The sequence below is a fragment of the Euprymna scolopes genome, chromosome 38 (assembly GCF_053919585.1).
Source record: "Euprymna scolopes isolate OS-2025 chromosome 38, ASM5391958v1, whole genome shotgun sequence".
NCBI lineage: Eukaryota > Metazoa > Mollusca > Cephalopoda > Sepiida > Sepiolidae > Euprymna > Euprymna scolopes.
The window spans coordinates 57,359,953-57,381,762 of record NC_136519.1 but is presented as its reverse complement, the minus strand read 5'-3'; positions in this window follow the sequence as shown (position 1 = coordinate 57,381,762).

Below are 21,810 nucleotides of genomic sequence, written 5' to 3'. Positions count from 1 at the left end.
GCTGGTAAAAACGTTATGTATAAAATGCGTTCATATATATATATATATATATGTGTGTGTGTGTGTGTATCATGTATGTGTGAGTGTATATGTATGTATGTATGTATGTTCGGGGTGGAGGGGGCTCCCGTAAGCCGTGGTGAAGGCAACACCTCTAGGAGAAGCAAATCTCTGAGTAAAAAAACATAAAGCGGGAGACCAGTACCCGCATTAAGCTGGTCTGCAGTTTGACTTGTTGCTGGCTATCTTGCTCTTGCTTGTTGCTGGATGTCAACATTTTGAACCGAGAGAGAGAGATTTAGCTGTCGTACAAAGCTAACACTCTGTAACACCATAAGGAGTAGATACTCCCTCAGCCTATATAAAAAAAACGGTCCTATAACGATGGAAAAGTTGTGACGCGTGTAGGTCTGAAATGCTGGAAGCATGTAATAATTGATCTGCCACTATTATATGTATCTATGTATATATGTATGTGTATATATATATATGTGTATAGGTGTATGTATGTTTACGTGCATGTGTATGTGTATGTGTGTATATCTATGTTTATATGTATGTATATGTGTGTTTGTGTGTATGTGTGCATGTATGTATATGGGCGTGTGTATGTGTATTTATGCATGTGTGTATGTATGCATATATATGTGTGTATGTGTGGGCATGTGTGTATGTGTGTATGAGTTCATATTTACGTACATGTATGTATATGTAGGTAAGTGTGTGTATATATGTATGTGCGTATGTGTACGTATGGATGGATGTATATATGTATATGTGTGTATGTATTTGTAGGTGTGTATGTATGTATATCTGTATGTATGAGTGCATATTTACGTACGTGTATGTATATGTAGGTAATTGTGTGTATATATGTATGTGCGTATGTGTACGTATGGATGTATGTATGCATATGTGTATGTATTTGTAGGTGTGTATGTATGTATATCTGTATGTATGCATGTGTGTCTGTGTACGTATGTTTGTGCATTCATGGTGTATGTACATATATGTGTATGTTTACAGATATGTGTGTATCTGTATATATGTATATTTGCGTTTAAATATATATATATGTGTGTGTGTGTGTGTGTGCATGCCAATGACCGTCTTGTGTATGTTTATGTATAAGTATGTCTATGTATGCATGTGTGTAATGTGTATATATGCATGCATATATGTGGGTTATTTGTATGTGTGTATATGCATATGTGTATGCATGCGTGCATATATATATATGTATATATACCAGTGACCGTCTTCAGTGTCATGTCTGCTTGTGCGTGTGAATTTTTTTTCCGGCAGTACTAAAGTTAAGGTTATCTTCAGACTCATGGACTTTCAGTACCTGAGGGAGTGGCACTCGTCTGACAAGACGTTGCAATAATCATCATGTATGTATGTATGTATGTATGTATGTACGCCTATGTGAACTATTGAAATCTCATATGTTGTCTCATATAAGGGTAATTATTCAATAGGGTTACTATACTGCAGAGATTAGAGTGTACTTTATTAAATAAATTTTTGACCATTAATTAATATAAATTTTATAGCTTATTAAATAAACTATAGAAAATTAACTATGACTAAGAAGAAGAAATAGAATCACAGGCCTACAGATGCACGAAATCGTAGTTATATGATACATATATGTATGCGTGAGCATATAGTTATGTGTATGTGTCTATATGGGTTTATATTTATACGTATAGGTGCGCGTTTGTACCTTTGTATATGTATATTTATGTGTATATGTATTAATGTACTTATATGTATATGTGTATCTATGTATGTATATGTGTCTAATGTGTGTATTGTGTATATATCTTTGTGGGTTTATCTATATATATGTATGTATGTACGTATGTGCATGTATGTGTATATACATGTATATCGAAAGGTAAATGGGATTATGATTTATAGGTTTTTAGGTTAGTTTTTAGATATATTTTTTTTTAATTTCTAATTGATAGTTTATTAGTATTGGTATAATCACAGCGGTATATACTTTTTATATATCTTTTCGTATTTATTTGTTCTTACAGTAAATATTTCCTCACAAGCTTACGTAGTGGGTCATAATGTTGTAAATACTATTGATTAATTCACAGTTAGGTCTGCATGTTTATCGACGATAATTATATATATGTTTGTATATATATATGTGTGCATGTGGGTGGGTATATGTAGATGTGTATGGGTATTTATGTGAATGTGTGTATGTGTGTATATATATGTTTGTGTATGTTTATGTGTATGTATGCATATGTATATGTGTGTATATATATATATATATTGTACATGTATGTATGTCTATGTGTGTATATACATTTATCCGTATTATATGTATGTCTATATATGTGCATGTGTGCATATGTGAATTTATACGTAACTTTCGTACATTGTGAGTGTATATAATGCTCAACGCATACATGAAACGTTATGTGAGAAGTTGGTTTTCCGTTATATATGTAATAATTTAGTGAGAATTTCATCCTAAATGACTTAATTCTGTAGATAAATAAATCATAGCTTTATTTATGTCTTATATCTGGGGTTTCAGTTTTCGAGTGAAATTCTTGGCCTGAAGACGTAATCTCCCCAATAACGGCTGATTACAGAAACATGTATGCACATATGTAACCATCAATGTTTGTGTTAATGAATTATATATATATATATATATATATATATATATATATATATATATACCGCTTATTGCAGGTCAATATTTATTTTAATTTGGAAATTGTTATGAAACGCAGAGTAGTGAAATTAGGTATACTGGGAGAGCATTACAACGGTTATGGTTTCTGGTTACTGTAAGTGTGTATCACTTTATTGCAGGTCTTGCAAAATGTCTGGAAAGGATCGATTAACAGCTGGATGTGTTGTTGCAGGCCTTGCGAAAGGTTTCCGTCTTGTGGATCGAGCCAAAGAGCTTGGAAGAGATCAAAGAACATTGTCTTCATTCGTTTAAAATTGAACAACTAAACCAAGAACAAAAACACTAGAAAGTCAGTTTCTGCGTCAACTTATCAAGCAGTTGAGCAGCAACAGTGCTGTTATATTTGAAAAGGATGGAATACTATCCTTGTCCAGGAAGACAGGCTGCAATGTTATAAACGATATTGCAAGAAGCATTAAGCCATGGCAAGACCTGTTTTAAACTAAACTCATAAGGAAAAACGTTTGGCTTGGACGCAGAAATACATGAAAAATAGTTTTGAAAATGTTCTTTTCACAGATGGGATCAGAGCAACACTTGATGGGCCAGATGGGTGGGCCAAAGAAATATATTTTAATATATATATAAGCCCTCTTGGATTCCCCACCCCTCATCGATTTCGACGTCAACAGGGAGGTGGAGAGCTGAAATAATCTGCGATTAACTAATTGGACCATTTCGAGTGCCAGAAGGTGTCAAACTGACAAGCCAGTCTTATATTTTATTTTTTAATGAGCATTTGTCACGATGGGTTGATGACCTTCCATTGGCGTATCACCGCAAATTTTCATGTAGGACACTGCGTCATACCACTCAGCCAAGACTACGGCATTCTACCTAAAGTCATTAGGCGTTAGTGGAGAAAATTTAATGACATTGCCACCTTGTTCTCCAGATATAAACTCAATTAAGCAGCTCTGGTCAAAATTAATAATAATAAAAGTTTACGAAGGTGGTGTTCAATTTTCGTCGAAGAATGAATTTGGAGGAAGATTTTGGAATCTCAAATCCGCTGATTGACATTATCAGTTCATGAGAAGCTATTCAAAGTGATTGTGAAGCATGGAAATTATGTTGATAAAAAATATTTCCTTAAACAAAATAATGTTAAATTCGTTCTTATTTTTGGTTAATATTGTTACTGCATATGTACTTAATCTATATATATATATATATATATATATATATATATATATATATAAAAGGCAAACTGTGTGTGTGCATATTTTTTGTATGTCCGACAAAGACTTTTTGAGGGGGGTACTATTTCTTAGAACATTTTATATACCGTCTAGATCGGATTATCTAGGAATTTCTCGGTGTATTTTGATCTTCCTTGATTTGCTATATGTAATTCATTTAAAAAGTATTTGATAGTTTTTCATAAACAGTTTCGTACGTTTTCGTTTATTTGACTTTGTTCCGCTTACATATTTTCTGATTAAAATTGTTGTCTGAGAAATTCCAAAGTTTTAATCTGTTGAGTCAGTTCAACACAAATAAGTTTTCAATTTATTTTAAAAATGATTTAAATTGTTTTATTGTCAAATTTACTGGTAAATATAATTCTCCAATAAAATTAATTTTTTGCTAATCACTGTACAAACTGGCGTTAGATTTTTCTGCAAAGAACGTTTGATAAATTTTCCCAAATATATAAATTTATAAATGAAAAATCCGACAAAATTGTACTTTCACAGTTTTCTTAAATATCTTGAAAATTACGTTTTTGCGTAAATTTTCGTCTGATTTTTTGTGGGATTTTTTTTCTGTCTGATTCTAAGTTTTGCTTCTACAATCGACATTTTGTGACTAAGCTTACTACAATTTTGACAGGTTTACTCCGAAATAGATAGAATTTTCCCAGTGTAATTTTGTACATCGGGGGTTATTTTTTTTTTGTCCCATTCTGTTGAAAATGTGGATAGGCATTTTCTGTTTTTCTTTTTTAGGGAAGCAATTTCTTGCTAGGAATCTTGTTGGACAATGTTTTTCTCTATTGAGAGACATCACTTTGTAGATGTGTACCTTACATATGCTACGCCTGATTCCTCTAGGATTTTAGAATCGCTTCTCATGCTTATAAGCCTTTGGAAATCTTGCGGAAGTTTATTTAGAGTAAGATATGGTTCGCTTACGAGTTTCGTAAACATTCTCCTTCTAATCTGAACATTTTTACTGACATTAGCTCTTGAGCAAATATATTTAAAATAATGTGCTCATAAGTCTTAAGTCATTACAGTGCTTGGGTGCCACCACCGCTAACACGAAAAAATTCCATCGTCTTACATAGCCAAATACAACGTCTCTATTTTTTATGAAACAATGATGTGGTGGGTTTTAAAAGTTTTTATAGTAACTTAACGGTTTCCGGAATTCCAGATGTGAAGTCTTCAAGGTAAAATGTAGTCTACTGTGTGCACCAGTTCCTAGCTTTTGTAAAATCAGATTAACTTTTTTTGCATTAGGTCAATTTTCGCCTACTTGATTCCACATGACGAACACACGCGTGGATGCTTTAAGGGTAAGGCTTTTTCTTTGTTACTATTAATTTCACTACACCCCCATTGATCTCATGGTCACAGACAGAGCAATGAGGTAGTGATCGTCTTCGCCGGGCACTCCTTTGAAGAAGAACGATGCAGATTTCATCCTCACTTGTGCTTTCGTCCGCGGTCTGAGGGTCAAGAATCACCGCGTCCGCCGGGAGGCTGCTAATATCCGAATCACTGCTTGATTGAGCTAGCGTAAACCAGAGCGATAGCTCACTAGTGTCAGAATCTGATTCGCTTACGTCACCCAATGGTTGTTGCAATTGAGTCGCCGGTCGTAAGTCTGGTTAGGGTTATAGGGCACACCATCAATCTGCAGATTGCGGAATGATTACTTCAGTAACCATATTTTGTCATGCACCTGCCGTGCAGGGTTTTGTACTCAAACGACATCTTCCTTCTTAAAGTATTCTCCGGTCATTTTTAGTTTGGGCAGCGGGTTGGCTTTTAATGCCCTTTACCCTGATACGGTAACTATGCGTCGACCGGTGCTGTTGATAGTGAAAAGTCACATTTTGGTGTGAAAATGTACTAATTGACCTCCTCAGACATTGAAACCGCAGATGCACGTCCCAACTATCCACAAACGTCTTGAACTCCTCACTAGTAAACGCAGTGCCAATGTCGATCAATATCTCCATTGGTGGATCTCGCTCAAGGAAGAAACTCTCTAATTTTTGGATCTGGTCGCATCTTGCCGGCGCAGCGATTACCATACTGTAAACCTAGATTGACCGCATCGATAAGCGTAAAAAATTATCGCCGTTGTGGTGAGTTATATCTATTCCTAGTTTAATCCAGGGTCTTTTGCGCTGATTCCCTCTTCTTGTCCAGTTAACAGGCACCGGATCAATCGACTGGCATAGTTTTTCAGGTTTGAACAACACATTTCTCTTTCTATTTTGGACACTTGTGAGTCAGTTAATCTGACTAAGTACAGAGTTCGCTTCACACCGGGATGCCCGCTTTCATATCGATATTGATCACCTTGTTTGGTGTTCAGTCATCCTCCCACCGCTACGCATCTTTCAAATGCCGGCTCTCTTCCTTCGTTTAGAAGATCCATCCACCTGAGCGGTACTCTGATGATACGATCTGCGCAGTTCTGCCGAGTTTGTACAAGCGTCATATCACGTTTCAATTCATACTTTTTCACGTGATTAAAAGGTTCTCAACTGTCGCCTAACCATCATTTCGCCAGCAGCTGTTTTATTCACTCGTACTTTCCTGTCAGGGTATCGAAAATCCACCGGTGCACGCACATCGAATCAATGACAAAGTGTAATATCGTTGCCTCCCAATGAAGGGCTAAGTTTACTCTCCCTTAGCGCTGCTTCGAGCTCGGCTAAATTTATGTCTGACATCATTGGTCAAACGCAGCCAACACGTATCTTCGATGACATTTCCGCTTGCCTCGAATGCCACTCAGGTAGCTTCGGAACTCGCATCTACTCAGATTGTAATCTCGATGCCGCCCATGCATCAATCTCCTCTAATATGCGACAAAAAGAGGGGCCTTCGATCTACTCGTCCCATCCCTTGGTTGCTACGATCGTCAACGCTTGATTAACACGATTCTTACCCTGAGCCATACACACGCGAGGAATTGGCTAGTAAGTATTCTATTCAGAGAAAAGACGTACCGACGGGTAAGCACATATCCAGGAATTTTAATACCTATTCTCCATATAAGGGTACTGCTTTCTTCCTGGATCTGCAAGCCAAGAACTCTGGCTCTAGTTTTTAGTCGCGCCGGAACCATTGCAGACCAAATCGAAGTCCGAAAAATGCTGACGCATACGCAACTTTCATTGATGAAAATGCATCGATATATGCTGACACAGAATGCGTCTGAATGTGTGCTCTTGCAATATGATTACGTCTACAGCAGATTTTATCATGAGAGGCGTCACGTTGAGTCTAAATCCTAGCGACGTGAGAAAAAGCACTGGTCCTTGGATAGGAGGACAGTTTGAAATGGCCAAAGTGACTCATCGACGTGGATCTGAAGATATGCCTTTCGTAGATCCAGATGTTATGCATCAACTCCTTGCCGCCGCCATTGTCTTAGCTTTTGTGCGCACACTTCTGCGTTGGTAGTGAAAGCATCCACGAAGCCATTTAACTTCACGGTAGTCCAACACTGGAGATACGTTCTTCTTTTGCTCCTGCACGACCGCCATTTAAGGAATCAACCCCTTGGTGGAGAGGGGGTGTCTTTCCTGGGGATATGGAACCAACCAATCATTTGTGAGCCAAAGTTCCAGCTCCTTCTCGTACTCTTCTCTGACATAATTTGGCCACTTGTACTCTGCAACCTCATTGTGAAGTTAAACTGGCAAGTCTTTTTGGGCACATTTCAACCTGACAGTCTATACTTTTTCATCAGAATCCAAATAGACCTCAAAATCTGGTTCCTTAATACACGGAGCCGCACACACCCTACTACTTCCACCAATTTTCACGTCTCCGACCGACGAGACTGTCACGCTTCCCAAAGCTCAAATTGCGTTTATTCCAAGCTGAAGGTTGTAACTGAGAAACTGAACATCTCCATCCGACAGAGTTCTAACACCACAGCAAGCCTGGAAAACTCTATCAATCGTCCGAATTCTTATTTGCTGACAGATACACGTCCAGCATCGATTTGCGCTAACTATTGACTGGGAATACCTGGTGTCGACGGGCGCCAAGCACCGTACGCTGTAGATTTCCATATTAACAACAGACAACGCCGCATTTATTAACCTCCGTGCGAAAAGAGTAGCGACGGTACTTTGATCTCGCACTTGTTTACTGCTGGTGCTTTCATAGCTGCTGCGACCGATCCCGTGTCTTTCAAAATGTTTCAGGTTTTGATTAGTAATTCATCCAGCCTATGCTAATTGTCTCGAAGACGCTTGCAGTGATTGACTTGTGTCGTCTAGAAGGCCCGCGAAAAAGTGCATTCTAGTATGCGGTCGTTCTCTCCACCGAACGGTACAGTTAGCCTCCTCAACTCGGCCAGGTTGGTATTTTATTCGCTAATTCATTATCAGATTGCTTTGGTGTATAATTACTTGTTTTAATTTATCATGCTTTTTTTAAGTAGTATTTTTGTTTTTAAAAATTTCAGTTATTCATTGCCGAGTTTTTTTTAATATCCCCTTTGTGAATTCGATTTCCTTGTTGCCAAATTCTTGTAGTCCGATACGGTCACAAATGAAAAACACGGACACGCATATTGGTAAAAAAAAGTAAATTATATTGAAACAAAACAGAATATATAAAGAGCAACAGTTGTAGCACGTACAGGCTAGATATCATACTAAGAAAGTACATAAGCCACATTGAGATTCGCTATGTAATATTTACAATTTAAAAGAGTTCATATCTTGTGCGTCGTTGAGTCCCAACGACAAATACTGATTCAAAACTAAAGCTTTAATATGAATAATAGATCAAAGGTAAGACCAGTAATAATAATTAGTCCAAATTATACCTTTCGGAAAAGTTTATTAGTAAAAATTAAGCTATGTAGAAATTATATTAGAAACAAATCCTCTTTAAAAGTAGAATGTATAACTTCTATCTGAACCCATTCACTACGACTAAAAAATAATAAACATTAAAAATAAGCTTGACTTATTTTTAATATTTATTAATGGTAGTTATTTGAAATATTTTTTTAATTAAACATTGAACTTTTATTTTATATTTCAATAGTTTTTAGACAGTAGAATTATTTTACATCTGTGTGTAGCTTATATTCCTACTGATAAGCTCATAAACAGTAAATTACGAAGCCAAACTATTATTGTTTGGTCGACAGTTGTGTGAACAAGTCGTTCGTCTATAGTTCTAATATGCAATCATCCTGAGTTCTTATCCCACAATTGTTTTTGTTTGTTATATTATTTGCATTCTGATATCTATCATCATCATAAACTTGGATAATGCACGTGATCATTTTTAAAAAAATATTTTATTCTAATTTAGAGTTTACTTTCATATATATATATATATATATATATATATATATATATTATTTCGTTTGATGTAACATTTATATGTAAACATAAAAACGGAGCTATGAAAAGTACTCAAGATCATCTAAATTATTCAATATTATCCTCATCTATGCAAATGACTGGATTTTGAGCATGCAAAACAAATAATACAGAAAGAATCGCGAGACAGTACTGAAAAACAAAAGCCACAAAATCCTATGAGGCATGGTGATAGAAATAGATGAACAGAGGAGCAAATAATCGTTTTATTTAAGCGGGAAACATCTCATTTGCATATCAAATAACGAGAAGTATTGTTATTTTTAAAGTTCCCATTAGCATATAATTATATTCAGCAGTCATTTTTCTCTTTTTCACTCATAATCAGATCTGACATTGTGTACAAATTAGAGGTTAGTACAAAATTTTAGCTATTACTAGTGGTGATTCGGCATTTTACTACAGAATTGTTTATCTATAATTTGTTTTGCTTGTGGAATATTCGTGATGAAGACGAGGGAAAAATAAATTATTTGTAAAATTGGGGTAAATTCTCATTTATCATTTATCCTGAATAAATGAAATAGGCAGAATTTTGATTTCAACCTCTATGTCAACTGGTAAAACAAAAAGAAGTCATATAGGTTGACAAGACGAATGATTGACTAATTATTGAAAAATAATTAGTTGTAGTTACACTTCCATGTCCTTGATACATTGAAAATTTATTTATATAAATAAAAAAAGACAGGGAAAAAATAATTATCAATTTAAGAATATGAGAGAAGACTAATATTCCCTATGGAAGAGGAAAGGAAGATAAAGTGACTATTAGTAGAAGGAAAAAGGAATTTATAGGGGAGTTGTTGCAATAGATATCGTAATCGCAGTAAAAGTTATGAGTCATTAAAAGCAAGATTTTTGGACGATCAAGTGTCTCCTTGGAATTTCCTGACGAATGGTGCCGGCTGCGATTTACCCGGACTTGGTATCGTTATTGCCAACCGAAACTGCGCCTAGAAATCTTAGAAGAAACGTCATGCAAAACTCTAAGCCAATCTAAAAACGTGTAAAAATTTAAAAAAAATGTAACTATCCATTTCTTTGTGTACGGAATATATATATATATATATATATATATATATATATATATATATATATATATATATATATATAATCTGAATACTTATTTTTGATAAAAACCAGAATGCCAATTACTTCTTAAGTTTTTTTCCTATTTCGTATTTTGAAAATAAGTCCATATGGAAATTGTGTTGCCACCCTGATAACGTGGAATGTGCGTTTTGTGCACCGCTGAGCGAAAACCGACGTTCCGAGGTGGAACGATAAAATTTTCGCTCTAAAAAAAACAATACTGCTTAATTTTGAAACTTTTATTGAAAAAATCCAATCAGGTAATTTGAGTATTTAGTAGAGCTGATATCCATTTAATGTAGCCGCCTTCAGCCCCAATCTCCGCCTCGATGCGAGTCCACAAGCCTCAACAGGAGCTCAGCGAATATTCGACGGATGGCAGCGATCAGGCTGGCTTTCGTGTTGTAAGAGGTCATGCTGGTGATGTTCTAGCCATATGAACAAACGGAGTAGTCTAACGGGTTTAGGTCGGAGATGAGGCGGATCAGTGAGAGAAGGATACAAAATCGTAGCACTCCTTCTGAAGCCAAGGGTTCTTTGAACTTGTAGGCCGGCGCTGAGTCCTGTTGCCCAACTCAGGGTTTGTCAGCAGCCACTTGTTTGTACCAAGAGATCACCATACTGTTCAGCAAATCTATGTATACTTTGGTGTTTACTTTCAATCCTACTTCGAAGATGTGAGGTGGCATGATGTGGCTCTAACTCGCGACCATTCCATAGATCATAACCGTGGTCGGAAACTTTCTGTTCTTATCACCCTGGGTACGTCCATATTATTCATGGAAATCCAGCTGTGCATTTTTAGGATGGTCCTGTTGTCATAACTTGGATCGGATGAGAGCATAAGTTGTACAGCGGCACATCTCCAATCTCGCTCGTTGGATATTGCGTCACTTTCAGACATGATGAAAGGCTCTTACCTTGTGATTTATATACCAGTGAATGCCTGATTAGATTGGAGGATTAACTTTTATTTATTGCGGACTATTATCCTCATCTTTTTCTTAATTGTTTTCCTCTGTTTTTCCTCTGGCCTTCATCAGGTGGTAACCGCGACGGGATAGGAACTGAATATCCTGACTGCATCCATTGCAATTACTGCCTTCCGTAGTTGCTGTCGTCCTACCAAGTTTTAGCCAAGTAAGCCTCTGGCCGGCCGAAACGTCATGAAACAACTAAGAAAAAGACGAGGATATTAGTCTGCAATAAATAAAATTAATAATATTCATCTGAATAATGAATTTCAATTAAATAAGATATACCATTCGGTACAAACCCGACCATGGAAGATCGGACACACACACACACACATATATATATATAATATACAGCGAACAGATTTATGAAGCAGTTGCATCAGTCAAAAGCAAATCGATAATTGTTTCCTTTGCACATTGCGTGCGAAGATGCGCGTAGAATGTATAGGTTGTCCATCCCATGAGAATGTTTCTGAGTATAGATGACCAAAATGCCCACAAATGATCTCGAGATCATAGGGTAAGGGCCAATCTCTCAGCCCAGGGGCATATTTGCCCACATGTGCACAAATAAAACGCATCGATTGGCATAGTATAAATCACGTGCACTGCCTAGAATTTCGATTATAAACATCTGCAGTTTACAATGATGCAATTTATTAATGTTTTTCAATAATTAGAAACATTCGGATAAGACATCGCTTCTAGAACTCTTCATATTTTACCATATATGTATATGTGTGTGTGTGTGTGTGTGTGTGTGTGTGTGTGTGTGTGTGTGTGCATTAGTGATGGAACAATTAATCGGAATCGGAGTCGAAAATGGAACTTCAGGAGTATCGGAATCGGAATCGGTATCGGAATCGGTATCGGAATGGAAAAAAATTGTGTCTATTTTCCGATGCCAAAAACGATCTTTTAAATTATCTTTTTTTTATTTGATTTTGTTTAAAATGAAATTTTCCATTGCTGATAGTAAAAATAAATTTAAAATATTTATTGGTTTGAAACTACCAACAAAACTAAAATCGATGGATCACTTCCCAATATTTTTGATTTTACGTGTGAGAAAACATGTGCATATTTAACATGTGTTTTTTAATCAAGACGAAATAACAACTTTATAGTTAAATATTTAGATATTTATAAACAATAGGAATAAGATTCGGTAATTGTATCGGAATCGGGAATTTAGTACGGAATCGATAGTTGCAGGGTGATATTGTAATCGTCCTATCGCTAATATATATATAAATATAACGAGAAAGCGGGGGAGATAGAAAGAGAGAGAGAGAGACAGGGGGGATAGAGAATAAGAGAGTTTTATAATAGGATATGGAAACGAAAGTGGTGTGTTATGCAAATGGTTCTAACTGTCGCAGCTCGCCAAGTCTTTGCAAACCCAATTTTTTTAAATAATAAACATTTCATTCAGAAGTTTGTGTAAAGATATTCGCTTTTATTCACGTCAATAAATGAATGGTAACATGTTGTTATTTTGATATAAATGTATATTTTAACTATAAAAGCACAGCAATGTAAAGGACTAAGACATAAAAATGTGCATCATCGGCGAATGTATATTTGCGTGTGAGTGTATGTGTGTGAGAGAGAGAGAAAGTAAGAGAAAGAAAGAGGGAAAGAAAGAGAGAGAGAAAGAGAAAGAAAGAGAGAGAGAGAGAGAGAAATCCAACGATCTCTTGAGTCTATGAAACATTCTTTCTAACCAGCAATATTAATTTAATTAAAATTACCTCCGTTGAAAATTTACCAGCAACAATTTTCAATAAGATTTTCGTGATATACCCTTTTTTATTAAGTTATCTTTATTACTTATTTCTTACATCTACAAATCTATTGAATTTATATAGATAAAATAGGACAATATACTAAAAAATTAATAAGACCAAATATTACGTTGCTATAAACATTTTAAGACATCGTTATGCAAATTAATCATTTTCTGTTGTTTTACTTTTTCTCTCTTCTATATGTACTATGCGCAGACGATGATGTTATAACCATTGGATCAGTATGGACGGACATCTCGACATTTAAAAATAGATGTTTAAATTCTAATGATATTTCCCGCGGTTAAGGTTGGCTGTGGAGTGTGTTCCTTGCTAATGGAGTCAGAGATGGCTTTGGAGCCGGGTTCGAATCTTCCGACCGACAGTAATCGTGTCAACCTGCATTTAGGATTACCGAAATGAAACACTTGTGTCTGTAGGTATTCAAAATTATTATAACAATAAACAAATATATATATATATATATATGTGTGTGTGTGTGTGTGTGTGTGTGTGTGTGTGTGTGTGTGTGTGTGTTAGATGGTTAGAGCTGTCGACTGTCAACACGACGGTTGTAGGTTCGATTCACGGCTTGGGAAAGGTGTATGTCTAGCCGCACATATGAGTTGTGATACAACGAAATAGCACTGTATGTGGCTGACAAATATATATATATATATATATATATATATATATATATATATATATATATACACACACGAAACAGTATTGTATGTGAATGACTATAATGCTCCTTATCTTGAGTTGAGCATATTGGGAAGTGATACACGATATATCATTGGCGTATTAAGCGATGCTCTTTGTGAAAACAAATCGAGCTTAGGTATTCGGACGATGTCAAAACATTGTTAATTCACTGCCCGTACAACAGCTGCTGATTTGTTCAAACAGCTGCTTAATGGTTCAAAGCTTTGACTGTCGTAAGGGCGGTCGGGTTTCGATCCTGGCTTGAGGTAGTTGCCTGTCTAGCCGCACTGATGAGCTGTGATACAGCGAAACAGTTGTGTATGTTGATGACTCTCTCTCTCTCTCTCTCTCTCTCTATATATATATATATATATATATATGTGTGTGTGTGTGTGTGTGTGTGTGTGTGCTATGATTTTGTTGATTTAAAGAGCAAGAACCCGTTGTAATTGTATTGTGGGATTGATAAATAAAATAACTCCTCCATTTGTTATTGGCTTACAAGAAGCTTACACACAGATCTTCAGAGATATTTCCCTGAAAACAGCCTGTGTTGTTCCCTGGAAGCTGAGTGAAAATAAGTCTCCCCAGATTCCAGTACTTTCCACCTCTTTCAATAACATTTGCAAATAAATTTGCACCATCTCAACAGCTGCCTGCCATGGATTTCTCGTTGGCAGCAGCTGTTGGTCTTTGCTGGGACTTGAGTGGCACTAAGCTCCCCTCCCCCCAAGGTCCTAGTTTTCTTCGCACTTATTCGGCTGAGGTCTGGTCAGTTCATCAGTCTTTCCTTCCTCTTTCTCTACTTGGTTATTTGGTCTCGCTCTTTTTGGGGGAGGTGGAGGCAGTGATGTGGCAATGGGAGTAAATTTGGGTTAGAGAACTTATAGATATGCGGTTTCAGTGTTCTTGGTTCCATGTAGTGTTTTATGTTTTGCCTTTGTCTGGTCAGTACTTGTTGCTCCTGTGTTAGTTTCCACATTCAAGGGTGTTCCTTAATATTTCAGCTGTTTTCATGATTTTTCTTCGTTGTATTTTTCCAGTCATTCCTTTGATTCCAATTTCCCCCATTCTTTTTTCAAAGTTTTGGGGATTGTTCCTAGTTCTCCTACTATTATAGGTATTATTTTGATTTTCTTCATCTTCCATATCCCTTTCAGCTCTCTGGCTAGCTCTGTACATTTGCTCTATTTCTTCTTTTCTTTGATATTCTACGATTTGACAGGATTTTTCTTTCTTGTTAACTATTACGACAGCCGGTCTTCTTGTTTGGATGGGTTTATCAGTTTGTATATCTATGTTCCATAAAACTTTGTGATTCTCGTTTTCAAGTACTATTTCCGGCTTATGTTTGTACCACTTGTCTCTGTTTCAAGATGCAGTTGTTTGCATAGTTCCCATTGTACTACCCTTTCCGATTGGTCGTGTCTGTTCTTGTATTTCTTTTGGGTTAGTTTGCTGCATTCACTTGTTATACGGTTTATCGTCTCGTCTCTTTGTCCACAGTCTGCATTTGCTGTTTTCTTGTGTTTTATCGATCTTTGGTTTGATGGGATTGTTTCTTATCGAGTTGTCTTGTACTGGGTTATTAAGGATTCGGTTTCTGCGCTTATGTATCCTTTTCGCATCCATGTCCAAGTGGTTTCGTTGTTTTTATCTTTTGTCATCATTAGGAATCTTCCATATAGTTGTTTATCTTCCCACTTTTCATTTTCTTTGTTTCTCTGTTTTGTGTTTTATTGATTTTTTCCGTGTTGCTCGCTGCTATGATTATTCTTTCAGTGTTTTGCATTAAGTGTTTTGTTGTCATTTACAGTCTTCTATATTAACCGGTCCCCTCCCGTCGTCTTTCCTTTTTACATAGAGTCGGTCAACATCGTCTTTCGAATGTAATGCGTTGTGCATGGTCATGAGATTCCTGATCATCTGATCGAGTCGTCTTAGTTCTTCTTTAGTCCACTCTGGGAACGGTCCAGAGTATCTTACTAGTGATACTGCCCACGTATTTATGCCGTTTATTAGGTTTCTGCTATATAATTTGTTTTCTTGTTCTCCTGGGGTATTCCTTTCCAATTCTCTCTTTCATTTCTGTTGCTTTGATGGTGTCTGCTTCCAATACTCCCAAGTATTTATAGGTGTCTTGTTTCCATAGAGTCCTCATCTCCGTTTGGTTGAGTATTTCCATGTCTTCTGTCGTCTCTAGCTTTCCCTTTCTTATAACTAGTAGTGCGCACTTTTCCATACCAAACTCTATTTGGATACCCTGGCTGAAGATCCTGGTGCTATTTATTAATGTCTCTAGTTCATTTTTGGTTCTTGGAAAGAGTTTCAGATCGTCCATGTACATCAGGTGGTTTATTTCTTCCTTCGTGTTAGAGAACTTATATCCGGCTTGGTACCTTCTTAGTATATTGTTCAGGGGCATCATGGCTATGATGAATAGTAATGGTGACAGTGAATCTCCTTGGGAGATACCTCTTGTATGTTGATTTATGTAATGTGTTGTCCATCAGCTGTCAGTTCCAGTCTCCATGTTCTCATCGAAATTTTTAATCACATTGATGACCTTGCTTGGTATTTTATACATTTTTAAGCGTCCTATTATCCATGCTTGGGGAATCCTGTCGTACGCTTTTTTGTAGTCGATCCATGCCATGGCTAATATCTTTCTCCTTCTTTTTACCTCCTTTAGAATCTTTTATTATTGGCTCACGTGGAGCTTTCACACAAGTCAACAAACGATCTGATTGGAAACCAGTGGTGTTATCTGGAAGCTGAGTGACAACAAGTCTCCCAAAACGTCCAGCTCTCTCCACCTCCTTCTATAGCATTTGCAAATGAATTTGCATCATCTCAACAGCTGCTTACCATTTATTTCTCGCTGGTAGTGGCCATTGGTTTATACTGGAATTTTAGTGGCACTCAGCTTCCCTAAGGTCCCAATTCTCTTTGCGCTTGTCCAGATGAGGTCTGGTTGGCGTTCGCTCCTCGGTATTTCAGTTCTTATTGACCCTTTTCGACTCTTTGGTATCACTTTTTTATTGGAGGGAACAGTTATGAAACAATGGGGGGATGCATGTTGGGGAGTGTTGAACTTGTAGATATACAGTTTCGGTGTTCTTCATTCCCTGTAACGCTTATTCGTTATATTCTTGTATTATTCTCCGCATTCAAGGGTTTTCCTTAATATTTCAGCCGTTTTCATTATTGTTAGTCGTTGTACTTTTGCAGTTATTCCTCTGATTCTAATTTCTGACATTCTTTTTTCGAAGTTTTTCGGAATTGTTTCTAGTGCTCCTACTATTATCGGTACTATTTTAATTTTCTTCATCATCCAAATCCTTTTTAACTCTCTGGCTAGCTCTGTGTATTTGCTTCGTTTCACCTTTTCTTTCATACTCACCCTGTGGTCAGCTGGGACAGCAAAGTCTACGATTTGACAGGATTTTTCTTTCTTATTAATTATTACGACATCTGGTCTTCTTGCTTGGATGGGGTTTGTCCGTCTGTATATCCATGTCCCATAGGATTTTGTGGTTCTCGTTTTCGAGTGCTGTTGCGGGTTTATGCTTGTACCATTTGTCTGTACGCTCAAAATGCAGTCGTTTACACAATTCCCAGTGTACCACCCTCTCCACTTGGTCATGCCTGTTTTTGTATTCCTTTTGGGCAAGTTTACTGCATTCACTTACTATATGGTTTATTGTTTCGTTTCTTTGTCCACATAATCTGCATTTGCTGTTTTCTTGTGTTTTATCGATCCTTGCTTTTATATGCTTGGTTCTTATCGAGTTATCTTGTGCTGCAGTTATTAGAGATTCAGTTTCTAGGTTTATATGTCCTTTTCGCATCCACGTCCAGGTGTTTTTGTTATTCTCATCTTTTGTCATTCTTATGAATCTTCCGTGGAGTTGTTTCTCTTCCCACTTCTCTTTTCTCGTTTTGACATTTGTCTCTCTGTTTTCTGTTTTGTTGGGGGTTTTTTCAGTGTCCCTCGCTGCCATAATTATCCTTTCAGTGTTTTGCATTATGTATTTTTCTAGTTCTTTTTGTGTGTCCTTCACACAGTCTTCTATACAGATCAGTCCTCTCCCGCCGTCTTTCCTTTTCACGTAGACTCTGTCAATATCGTCCTTTGGGTGTAGTGCATTATGCATGGTCATGTGTTTCCTGGTTTTCTGATCGAGTTGTCTCAGTTCTTCTTTAGTCCACCCTATAAACGGTCCAGAGTATATTACTAGTGATACTGCCCATGTATCTATACCTTTTATTAGGTTTCTGCTATATAATTTCGTTTTCAGGAGTTTTCTTGTTCTCCTTAGGTATTCCTTTCCAATTTTCTCTTTCATTTCTGTTGCTCTGATGGTGTCCGCTTCCAGAATTTCCAAGTATTTATAGTCGTATTGTTCCCCTAGTGCCCTCATTTTTGTTTTGTTGGGTAGTTCCATGCCTTCTGTCGTTTCTAGTTTTCCCTTTCTTATAACTAGTTGTGCGCACTTTTCCATTCCAAATTCCATTTGGATATCTTGGCTGAAGATCTTGGTAGTGTTAATTAGTGTCTCTAGCTCATTTTCGGTCCTTGCAAGAGGTTTCAGATCGTCCATGTGCACCAGGTGGTTCATTTTTTCCTCTTTATTGGAGAAATTGTATCCGGCTTGGCACTTTCTCAGAATACTGTTCAAGGGCATCATGGCTATGATGAACAATAGTGGTGATAGTGAGTCTTCTTGGAAGATGCCTCTTTGTATGTTAATTTCTGTTATGTGTTGTCCATCAGCTGTCAATATTATTATTATTATTATTATTATTATTATTATTATTATTATTATTATTATTATTACATACCAAAGTCGTGTTTCCATATACAAACAACCCCAATAGATTGGATTACAAGATCTGAACTTCAATATTGAGAGTTGACATGTTGTATGTTAATATTGACAACTTTTAGTAAGGGGTGTACTCATTTTTCTTGTCGGGGAATTAGCTCTTAATGGATATATTGTTAGTTATTTTGAGGGTAAAATTATAATTCTGTTATATATGCTGCAGACAGAGTACATTTCATCGTCAAAAAATGATTTATTCAGTGTTGTCCAATGAAGAGACATACTTTAATATTTTAAGAAATATGAAGGGTGTACTCACTTTTGTGATACACTGTTTATATATATATATATATATATATATATATGTGTGTGTGTGCGTGTGTGTATGTGCGCGTGCGTGTGTGTGCGTGTGTGTGTGTGTGTGTGTGTGTGTGTGTGTGTGTGTGTGGCGTGGCTAATGTTAAAAATGGACCCAACATGTTATACAAATATGCATACAAAACATCTTGAACACATTGGCATTGACAGTTGAAAATTACCTTAGATATTACCACGGACATTTCACAAAAATCTTAAGCACCCGTATTATCGCGAAGAGCTTCCAAGCCCTCTTTTCATCGTTTATAAAAGTCTATTTACTGCATTTATCTATTTTTGAAATATGCGAGTATTTATGAAGGATGATAGCATTGCAGAATACCGGAATGGTAAAATAGAAATTAAAAAAAAAATTGATGTCAACATACGAAACATAAATGTTCACAATTAACTATGTAGTTTTCACTAAATCTTTCACATACAATATAATTTTAAAATATTTATTATATCTGTTTTATTTTTCTACTTGTACTTGAGTAAAGTGTTCCAGCATTGCGAGACTAGGTCGTAGTGCGTAATGAGGGCGGAAAACAGTTGCGTAAATTACAGAAGATACACAGAACTTATCCCTTGGCAGAAATTGATAAAACAATTAATGGCATCGCTTCAAGTAAATTAAATGATTGTGACTCCATGTGTTTTGCAACAAATTCCGTAATCAACGAACGTTTCTTAGCCTTCCTGCTAATTAATTATCTATCGGCATAATGTGATCAAGTCTTATAGTATTAGCAGGTTTGTGAGGATTGTAACATCGAAAATTTTATGGATCAAGTCGCTCGTAATTCAATAGTTCGACATCACATTGACGTCTGCTGTGTCACAATTTTGGCATCCTGCCCTGAAACAAAAAAAAAGAAACTGTAAAAAGAGGTAAGGGCACCCCGATTGTTCCTATACCGGATGAAAACACACGTGTGACCTGGCGGTCGTCCCACGCGTCATGTGTACTCGGTGCGTCGTTTTTTTTTTAGCATCAGTTTGACGTTCATGATTAGCGTCATTGTGTGCTTTTCTCAAAATCAATAACTGTTCGATTTTCGTACCGGGTATGATGAAGCTGAAAGAAAAATGTTTCTAATCTAAATGAGATGATAACATCGTGCCAAGTATTAATAACTTCTATCGTTTGTTTTGTTGGCATTTCTTTTGAAAGATTCAAAGATACGAGATCAAAATGCAACACAACAGAACTTACCAGACACGAGTTAAAAAGAAATGTTCACTTTTTTACAATAGTTATCCATTTCAGCCCTAAACTCAGGAATAAATAGTCAAAATAATCACTTATCACATGAATACTTCATTTAATCACATACATTAATATACGAAAGTATTATTTTATGCATAAACATTAAGTATTTACTTCAACAGTGCTCAATACATATATATATAGTAAGTAATAAAATATATATGGCAATTAAGCTACACAGAATATCCCGTTATTAATCCACACATAAGCCTCACGAATTCTAGCGTGGATGAAACGCGGAATATTATGTGTAGCTTAATTGCCATATATATTTTTATAACTTACTATATATATATATATATATATATATATATATATATATATATATATTTTTGTTTAAATTTGTCTTTACATAAGCAGTAGTTTTTTGCTACACAGTCATGAGCATGTTTCGGTCTATTAGTATTTATTAACTAGAGACCTCTTTAGGCAACAACCCTTATTTTCGAAAGCGGAATTCTAAATGAAGAGCGAAAATTAACTTTCAGCAAAAGTAAACTTTGCGTTTTTTTTTTTTTTGTTTTTTTTTGTAAACGGGTCATGAGGATGAAGATCCAGCTGCGTGGAGAACCTGGTTGAATTGGGTGCGAATTTGTTAGTTTATTTGTTTATTAACTTATTTATCGGTGTCTTAATTCATTTATTTTTCTGTTGGTGTTAAGGAATAGAGTTTGTAGGGTTAGTGAGTTTATGGGATTATGTTCTAAAGCTAGAGCTATGCAGATGTTATCTTCACCAGCATGACGTCTGTTTGTCTTTTGCCCGCTGCCCGCTGCCCGTATTTTTACAAATACGTCAATCAACATTAAATGAACAAATGAAATAGTAATTAATATTGAGGTGGTCTAATAAAACAAAGCTACCACTATTAAATGATGCTACCTTCTCTTTCCCTTTCCTTTTTCTCTCTTCATTCGTCTTCCCCTTTTTACGTCTTCCCCATTCCATCTCCTCCTACGCCTTCCTTCCTTTCTTTCTTACGCCTCTAACCCCCTTCCCTTCCTTCAACCGTTCACTGGAAGCCAAAGCAATGGTCAACAGACCCGGATAAATTCCTAACCTCTTCGCATATATAAATAAGTATATTAAATTAAAATAAACATAAAAAAGGAATTTAAGAGACACTGACCCATTAAAGTCTCGGTGGGCAACGGGCAGCGGGCTAAAGTCAAACGAACCTCATGTTTGTTGAAGATAACATCTGCATAGCTCTAGCTTTAGAACATAATCCCCTAAACCCACTAACCCTAAAACCTCTATTCCTTAACACCCACAGAAAAATAAATGAATTAAGACACCGATAAATAAGTTAATAAACAAATAAACTAACAAATTCGCACCCAATTCAACCAGGTTCTCCACCCAACTGGATCTTCACCCTCATGACCTGTTTACAAAAAAATAAATAAATAGATAAAACACAAAGCCTTCTTTTGCTGAAAGTTAATT